General features: G+C 50.4%; 1 long non-coding RNA gene across 1 annotated transcript in view; it reads left to right on the top strand.

Annotated features, from left to right (window-relative positions):
* The first annotated feature begins 7,014 nt into the window (after positions 1 to 7,014).
* The window catches only part of LOC112625363, a 5,193-nt gene continuing 2,656 nt past the window's right edge, over positions 7,015 to 9,551 (top strand). The window contains exons 1-2 of the long non-coding RNA XR_003119571.1: positions 7,015 to 7,281; positions 9,329 to 9,509. This is a non-coding gene — a long non-coding RNA (uncharacterized LOC112625363). The remainder of the gene's footprint in view (positions 7,282 to 9,328; positions 9,510 to 9,551) is intronic.

The following is a 9,551-nucleotide window of genomic DNA, read 5'->3' as shown; positions in this document are numbered from 1 at the left end:
AAAGAAAGAAAGAAAAGAAAAGAAAAGAAAAGAAAAGAAAAGAAAAGAAAGAAAGAAAGAAAATGAAAGAAAGAGAGAGAGAGAGAAAGAAAGAGAGAGACACCTGGCTGATCCCAAACCGCGTCTCATTTCAAGAGATTAGGTGTGAGAGGCGCTTGGATCCTCAGAGACGATCTTAGATGAGCAGGGTGAGTTGAGACTGGATTCCATTTTAGAAAATAAATGGCTTCCAGGCTGCACTGAATCCCAGCACCCTCACTGCTCCCCCAAGCTAGGAAAGGGGACAGGGGGACAGTGAAACATCATTCAAGAAGGTTGTAATCGGGCTCAAACACGAGTACCTGCCCTCTGAACTGGGGCTCAGCCATGTCAGTACCCAGAAACCTGAGACACTGGGCCCGTGGAAGGGTGACATCTGGGGGCTTTTGAGGAGTGGAGAGTGTGCTGAATGCCGGCTCCTGGTTTCCTCTCAGGGAAGCGCTCTGGAGCAGACCCTGGCAATGGCACACTGAGCATCCTATGGAGGCAGAACCTCATTCCAGGTCTTCAGAAGTCCTGCCAAGCGGCGGTTCTGGCGCTCTGACTCCCTAACCGGCCGCTGGAGCTCAGCACCAGCCAGGCCAACAATCCACTCTTCTCTACAAACATTTCAGTACTTGTTTGGGAAGAAAATGTGGAATCTGGCTTTCTCAACGCAAAGTTCACGAAGTTTAACTCGCTTTACAGAAAGGCTCCTGCGCTGCAGAGGGAACATGAACGATAGAGAGAATCAGACAGTTCTCCTAAACCGGGGAACTGTCGAAGGAGCTCCTGGACCCAAGGGAGGAACAAGGAGCGTTTGGGCAGCACTCTTTCTCAGAAGTGAGGCAGATCCACGCAAGGGCCCAGACAGCTGCCCGGTTACTGCAAGGCTTCAACCTTGCAGGCCACCCACTTCAGCATGCCAGCCACCTTACTTGGCAACCGCACAGACCTTCATGGGGACTCCAAGAGACTCTAAATGCTTGATGGCGCTTTGTAAGTCGGAAAACGCTCAAGACGGGTAGCTGCGCCGCTGGTTATAGGAGTTCTGGGCCCACAGCTGCTGCAGAAGCCACCGCGATGGGTGAAGGCCGGACCATAGCCTCGAAGAAAGCAGCAGCAGAGGCTTCTAATACGAGGGAGGGCCGGAGGAGCAACCAAACAATATTTAACAGTAAGAAGAACGACAAAAACAACTCCATTCGTTTGTCTGAAATGTTACAGGTGATGCGTTTCCGAATCCTGTTCGGATCCGATTCTCAGAGGCTCCCTGTAGCCTGGTGCACATGACATCCATTTTACAAATAGGGAAACGGAGGCTTAACGAGGTGATGTAACTTATCCATTGCCACAGGTCATTTAGAAGCCAAGTCATGGTGGTCCAAAGCCCAGAAGCATATTTTAGGATTTCAGGTGGCAGGGTAGATTGTCCTTTCGTGCTGGCATCTGCCAGCTTTGGTTCTGTAGTGGCCAGATCACAAAAGCATGCAAACGTTTTGAAAACCATCAAACACCGTACATTGGGCTCATTGTTATTATTGCCGTTATTATTATTGTGAACTTCTGGGCAGTGCTGGATTGGCTGACCTAAAGCAATCTGCCTCGAACTCCTGCGTCCTTCAGGGGATTGCAAGTGTCCTGTAGGTTGCTATGCTTAGGGTCTCTCAATGGTTTAGAGACTCTAGCCTCTACCAGTTTTTGCTCTCCCGATACGTTTTAGGAATGAAGAAATGCCAAAGTAGGGTTGCAGAAAAATTGTGTTGTGTTATAAATGTTTACATCACCTAATAAATTGGGGGTTTTGTAGTCACATACAGGAGTTATTCAACATAAATTGGGTCGTTCAAATTATTAAAGCATTTATAAAGGATTGATTCCCAGGCCCCTGCAGGCAGGGGTGGTCTAGTGTAGGGTATAGGTTGAACCATGCATTTCTTTTCAACATGTTGGGTGTATATCTGAGGTTGTGCCTCCTATGAAGAAAACGTCAAAAGTCTGAATGTGGGGCAATTTGGGAATGTAAGAACTGGGCAAAGGGTCCTGCAGCCCCGTGCTCCACCCCGAGTCCTGCCGTTTCTGCTTTTTGCTTGGAGGCGGGCGGGGAAAGTAGGAGCGTGGCTTCTGGCCCACCCAGGGCCGACCCGGAATCCGTGGCCACTGCGAATGGCACCACTGTGTTCCTGTTGGAATGGACGGTTTAAAGGGAACACATGGTAGCTGTGAGAGTGAGAGTGTCACCCTCCCTCGAACCTCCCGCGAGGTAAGCTCGCTCCTGAGTTCACATGTTTCCTCCAAGCTTGCGTGAACGTGCGTGACGAGTTCTCCAGGCTCAAAGCCGGCTCTCCTCAGCTTTCCCTCCCACTCCATGCCCCTGCTCACAGTCCCGGGTGCCGCCATCCGTCGCGATTTGTGCGCCCGCGGAGCCGAGAGCACCTAGTCTCTGCAGCCCTCTTGGTCCCATGGGAGCGCCTGCATTAATCCGCACTGCTTCTGCAATCGCAGCTTTAAACTCTCGGCATGAGGATCCGGCGCTGGGTTCTGTGCTGCGGACCTGGGGGGCTTTTTGGTGAGTTCTTTCCGTCTCTGTCCCGGTCCCCTTCTGTGGCTACACTCAGCCTCTCTCCTTAGGACCTTGGTGTGTGCCCTTGCGCCTAGGGGAGGATGCACAATGTGAAAGCTTCTCCGCTGCCTGCACAAATCGAGGGTGGGAGGTGATCGAATAGGGCTCAAAGACCCCATAGGTACTTAGAGTAAGGCCACCGGAGGACCTGAGTGGGCTCCTCAGGCCTGAGGCAACTGTACCACTGACTTGGTGAATTTTAGGCAATTAACTTCTCTTCTCTGGGCCTCCATTTAAAAAAAAAAAAAAAAGGGTTGTAAGACTCCTGAGTAACGCTTGGAGTTCAGACTTACCACTGGCTTGTAGTGGAGTAAAGGACAAAAGCTTTCTACTTTAAATATTGAGTCGTGTCTTTCCTGAGCACAATTTTTGTTTGCGCGTGGGGTTCGGGAGGTGGTTATTTTAAAGATTTGAGTCGCCCCAAGTTGCTACCATGCAGGCCTCCCCAGGAAGGTCACTGTGTTTGGGCCTCCGCCATCAGCCTTCCTGGGCCTGAGAGGTCAGCTGTTTTGGAAAGTACAGGTTTTCCTCAGGGAGGACTTCCAAACTCACTGTGCTCGGTAGGGAGAAGGCCTGAGGCTAGTCCTCTCCTCTGTGGCCGCACTAGTCTCCGGAGAGCCGGAGAGCCCCCTGTCCTTAGATGAAAAACGCCCTAAGACGAAAAAAAAAAAAAAAAAAAAAAAATTCCAAGTGCTTTCTCGCCAGTGGTCCACCAGAAAGAGAGGGTGGGCAGCTGGCTGTAAAAGGAGAGCCAGTAAAGCCGCTCATTTTAATAAGCTCATTAACATTTTTGAATGGCTTTCCTTGTGCGCACCAAGGCCTCCCAGGCAGGCGCGGGAGAACTGGGCAGCGGGGTTATTGCGCACCAACACCCACAAGCACATGCGCGCTGGGGTGCCACCGCTTTCGGCACAGGGGACCTGGCCGGGCAGGAGTGGCTGGGCAATGCCCACAATGCCAACTCGGAACTTCGGCGTCCCCCAGTGGTCCAGCCTCATTGTGCGCCGCACGCTGGACTGTGGCCATCGGAGATTACCAGGCTGCGTGGGTTCAGAAGTCCCTAAGGAGTTTGGGTGACCATATAAATGGGCCTGAATTGTCCCCGAAGTTTTGAGGGATCGGCAGGCCCGGGGTTTGTCCCGGTCTACTTCCTTTTGGCTGTGTTTTTGGAAAGGGCCAATGGATTTGATGCTCTTGAGAATTCAAAAACCAAGTAGTAAACCTGCTCACACCCACGGGTCGAGTGTATTCCTGCCAATGTCAGGCTGCAGCAGGATGTCCTCCGTGCACATCCTGGACGGGGTGCAGAGCTGTCACCAGGGTGACTGGCTTCCAGGAATCCTTCTTTGCGGAAGAGGCCAGGGGCACTGCCCCTCCTCTTTTCCGAGAAGTTGAGCAATGCATTCTTGGACCCTCGGGCTGCAAGAAAGGAAGTTAGAGACACACCCACACAGAGGTGGTGAGAAAGAAAAAGATGTCCCGGGGGCAGAGCAGATAAGAGAGAGAGAGCGGGCTGCAGGGAGGACCTCACTTGGCCAAGTTCTCCACATCCCTTCAGGTCCTGATTTGCAGGTCTTAGGTCTTCACTGAGTCACCCACTCCCCAGGTTTGAACTAAGAGTCCCTCTTGAGTAGGTCCCAAGGTCCTAGCCCTTATCACCTGGGCTCAGTGGGCTCTGGTGCTGTCTGGCCTGGGGACCTCTGAGAATACAGAGATGGGACCTCATGCACTTGCTACTGCGCCTAGCATGGGGTTTGTTGCTCTTTGGCATCCAAACCATACTGGAAGAACACATAAATAAGGCCAGGATCCTTCAGCTTCATCTATGTCTGTTTCCACCATACCTTTTCCTACCTACCCCTCTAAGGGCCTGGAGACCCTTGCAAAGTTGGGGAGGGGGGGGCGGCAGGACCAGCTGGCAGTCTCCAAGCCTGGCCAAGTTCTCATTCTTGTTCTTCTGGGCTGCTGGAGGCAGGTCCTGGGGGGCAAAGGATCAGTGCAAGAGCCAGACTTGTTTCTGGGTCAAATTCTCGGGCCTCAGCCCTCAGAATTTTTCCTGGCGCCTAGGCAGTGAGCAAACCCCACATGCCATCATTTCCTACTTGACCGCATTAAAATGCACATTAACTTCCCCTGACCAGCTAAGGGCTGAAAAACAAGGTCCCTGAAAACACACTCCCCGTTTCAGGTTCATACTGGAAAATGGTTTTAAAACTAGAAAGACACTGCCGTGCAGTGTCACAGCTGGGGTGTGTGAAGACACCCTGGGAGAGGTTGTGGCTGGCAGTGGAGTGTGGGGACTGCGCTGGGGTAGAGGAGGGGGAGGAGAGGTGGTGCGGGAGGGTATTAGACCTCTTGGGGTCCTGGCAGAGCAGCTTCTCCCAGATGCCTTGTTGAGGTGAGCAGGGCTTAGATCGCCGTACCCATTGGGATCATGAGCTTAAGGCAGTGCTGCTTGTTGGGATAGTTGTTTTACAGCAATTGCCCTTGCTCTTCGGATTTCCAGCACGGGGTTTGATATGTAGTAAGAACTGAAATGTTTTCAGAGGAAATATTCCTACCTGGAGCATTTTGTGTTTCATGAATGGATTCTCCAGGTGGGCACAGTGGCTCATGCCTGTAATCCCAGCACTTTGGGAAGCCTAGGTGGGAGAATCACGAGGTCAAGAAATCGAGACCACCCTGGCCAACATGGTGAAACTGCGTCTCTACTAAAAATACAAAAATTAGCTGGGTGTGGAGGTGTGCGCCTATAGTCCCAGCTACTTCAGGAAGCTGAGACAGGAGAATCACTTGAACCTGGGAGGCAGTGAGGTTGCAATGAGCCGAGATCGCGCCACTGCACTCTAGCCTGGTGACAGAGCAAGACTCCAGACTCCGTATCAAAAAAACAAAAAACAAAAAAACCTAAAACAAAAACAAAAACAAACAAACAAACACAAAACGGGTTCTCCACTGCCACTTCTTTTGAATCTGAAGGCAGGTAGTATTGATTCCCTGAGAGTCAGAGAAGCAAAAGAAGCTGATGACTCGTCCAGGAGCAATCATCTGGAAAAGCTGAACCCAGTGACTCAGGCCTGACATCTTTTTGATACTCCAAGAGGGAAGGCAATGAAAGCTTCCTCCTGAAAAATTCCCATTGAAACAGAGGTGGATTTGGAGCCAGGCTTTCCTGAAGACCTAGCTCACAGTACTTTGCTGAAAAAATGAATACCCCCATTTACAAATACAAAGATGGGCTAGTGAAAGAATTACATGCTCCTTGAGTAGTTGGCACCACTAAATACTTGTAGCCTAGCTGATAACAAGTTTTGCAAAGTTAAACAAGGACATGTACCATTTAAAAAATATATTTACGAAGATTGTAAGAGGTGGACAGAAAGTGTGGAGTGACTGTAACAACAACCCAAACAGTGAGAAGTCAGCATCCACTGGAAACCTTCTTTGAAGTAATAGGTTATGTGTATCCCATCCGCAACTGCAATTGTGGTTTTAAAATACATTCAATATATAGGCTTTTAAGGTTTAGAAAAGAAATACATTGAGGGGGAGCTTCATTTTCCAGGGCATTCCCTCCGTCCAAAAGAATCTGCTGAAGAATTTTTAAAAATAATTCTTTCCTAATATGTCTACTATTTGATTTATATTATTAATTGTTTTCCATGAAATACTGCCTGCAGTGAGGCACTTCCTAAATACACTTGTCTCATTAATAAGAGGCTTGAGCCCTGCTGTCAGGGCTCAGGCCTGAGGAGAATTCAAGCCAAGCGCACGTAGGGAAGGTGGCCACAGGATGCAGGAAGGAGAAATGGAGTCCTGTCCTTTCAAAGGTGGCCAGCCAGGGGAAAATCGCAACAATGAGCTCCTAGGAAATGCGTAAACAGAGATTTCTTTAAAGAGAAAAATCTTTGTTGTGAAATCCTTGTCTGTTCTTTCTTTCTTTGCTCGTTCATTTATTTAGTTGCTCAGATATTCAGCAAAAGTAGCTGAAAGCCTATTCTGTGCCAGGGATGCAGAGAAGAAAGATCGCTGGCTTGGTGGAGTTTACAGTCTAGTGGGATACAAGAAATGGCAGTGCCAAAAGAAAAATAAAATATGCTGCGGATTAGCGCCTGTGAGGCGCGGTATTATTTTGGGAGTTAGTGAAGGAAGGTCACTGGAATATCAAATGTTTGTAAGAGCGCTTTTAGTGGGTGCGGATCCTGAGACCGTGTCACTATCTCTCTGTCTGCTATTCTGGACTTAGTCTCTGTCCCTCTGTGTCCCTATGTTTCAGTCCTGATTCACTAGTTGCCAAAGGTAGGGCGGTGGGGGCAGAGGCCAGGCCACAGATCTGGGTGCTAGCCCTTCCTCCTTCCCCCACCCCCTTTCTTAACGACCCAGCCTCTTCCGGAGGCCTGCGGGAGGATCGCCTAAGCATTGAATGGACCTCACCCTAGGACCCTGGTGCCCTCGGAAACGGGATGTGAGGTCCGGATCACTAACGCTCAGAGATGTGAGGGAAGCCGAGAAGTTGCCGAAAGGGGCTGAGAGCTGTTACTCCTTTTCCCTGGGCAGCAAACCTCAAGCTTGTGCGGGCCAATCATTGCATTCTGGTAACCAGCGCTTTATTTAGCGCCTAATCGCTTTCCTGCCCTGCAGTAAGTGCTTTCCATGAATTATTTCATTCATTCCTTCCAGCAGCTCAACTTCCATTGCCCCACTTTGGGGATCAACACTACCCTGGCCACAGCTATTTCCGGTGGAGCTAGGGTTCGAACCTAGTCTGTCTGGCTCCAAACTACTCAGCGCGGGCCACACGTGCGTTGGTTTCCCCAGGCAGAGATGAAGGTACCATGTAATTACAGAGGAGAAAAATGAGGCCCGGAGAGAGTAAGTGACTAAATGGGCATCAATGTTATGTCAGGCACAGAGCTAAATGTTTTACGTTTAGCGCATTTCATTTTCCCGAGCTCTTTGAGAGGTGGAATTTGAGGTCCCGTAGGAACCACGAAAAAGCCAGATAGAAGAGTTGGTGGGTTGAAGCTTTGCAGCTCCAAATGGCAGAGTGGTGAACAGGCTTTGGAGACAGGGCCAGGCTTATCTTCCACTTTTGCTTCTTCCCAGCTTCCAGGCTCTTGGGCGAGTTCCCTAAACTCGGGCCCTCATTCTCCCCAGGGAATAAGGAGACTCATAGGTTGGCTTGGAGATAAAAGGAGATAACGTAGTTAAAGCCCTTTGGAGTGGGTGCATGGCACAGAGCAAGCTCTCAAAAGATGATCGGGCACACAAGCCTGGATGGAACCTACCTTTCTAGACCCTGCTCAGCCTTTCCTTCCTTTCCTTCCCGTCTGCAAAAGAGGGAGATGATCTTTCCAAAACTACCTGCTGTGAATAGTAAATGGCTTTTTTTTGTTTGTTTGTTTCCAGTGGAGACCGGGGCAGCAGTCTCAGAGGGAAGGCTTTTAATCCCGGCTTCATTTACCATGTGCCACTCCTTGGTGACAGTGCAGATCTTAGGGTGCAGGTAGCTCTGGTGGGCCTCACAGGCAGGGCGGAGAACCCAGTGCCGTTCTTCCTACCTGGGGTGACAGGAAGGAGGGTACCAAGCCCAGCAAGGCACATCAGTTGCTCTGTGTTCACCCTCCTCAGTTTCAGAGATTCTGGCCTCCTTGCTCAGTGCCTGATTGGCAAGTTTCCCAGTTCTGGGCACTCAACCCCAATGCCTCAGCCCCAGCACACACACACACACATACGTACACACCACACACACACACACACTGCAGTCCCCATCACTTCATCATTGTGAGTCAGAGACTGGAGCTCCAGGAAAGGAAAGAAGGTCGAACAGATTCTGCGGTTTTCACGTGCTTGCACTGACCATACCTTTCAGTGAATCCTGGGGCGAACCCGTGAAGTGTGTGGGATTATACCTTTTTTACAGAGTAGCAAGCAAAGTTCAGGAGGGTCAAGTGACTTGGCCAGGGTCATACAGCTTGGAAGTGGTGAGGCGGGAACTGGCCTGGGGGACCTGTGAAACTTCAAAGCCTCCAGTTAATGTTTGCGATGCCTCCGCGCCGCCTCCCACTCCTAGGGTGGGGACTAGGTTGTGGGAAGAGGAGGGGAGAATCCCACAGGGGTGCGGGGAAGGGAGTATTAATTCTCTGGGCAGTTTCCTATTAAGAAAACACCGACTCCAGCCGCCTCCTCCCGAGTGCCGCCGCTTGGCCTCCTGAAGGCGAGGCCTGTATATTTGTAGTTTGATTCTGCCCGTCAAGGCTAATTTCTCCCTACAACTTAATGGACTCGGCTTGACGTGCGTAATGATTCCTAATCACGAACATTATTTTTGCTAGCGCGGAGACATGTTCCAGTTGTTGTGACAGATCGCATTTCAGCCATAATGACGGAAAATTACCATTTCTAATTCTCCGGTTTTTGACACCTAAATCCACAGACCATATGTGGCGGCGGGAACTCTGGGTCCGGCGGTCCTCCCTACCCGCCGCAGCGAAGCTGTGCTGTCGCCAGGGCTTCCACCCTAGAGCCGCGCCCAAACGGGCGGAGTGGGAGGGGCCCACGGGAAGGACCCGACTTTAGCCTTTGGACCCCTTCCTCCGACCTGAGGGCCCCCTATACCAAGGAGCAAAAACCATTGCTTGGACGGGGCCTCAGAAACTGTTGTATCTTCCGTGACTCGTTTTATAGATGGAGACTGAGGGGCAAAGGAGAGTGCAGCTTATCCAAGATCTCAGGGCTAGTAACTGGCGAGAAAATTCTGCTCAGAACCATTCCCAGAGGTGAGACTGTTTTGTCCTTCAGTCCGAGAAAGGGAGACCTGGCTCCCTCCTTTTATTTGCAAGCCTCAAAACCATCAAGCCAGGCAAAGGTTTTTTTTTTTTTTTTTTTTTTTTTTTTTTTTTTTTTTTTT

This window comes from Theropithecus gelada, chromosome 5 (genome assembly GCF_003255815.1).
Source record: "Theropithecus gelada isolate Dixy chromosome 5, Tgel_1.0, whole genome shotgun sequence".
Taxonomy (NCBI): Eukaryota; Metazoa; Chordata; class Mammalia; order Primates; family Cercopithecidae; genus Theropithecus; species Theropithecus gelada.
This window is presented reverse-complemented; position numbering and strand designations above follow the sequence as displayed.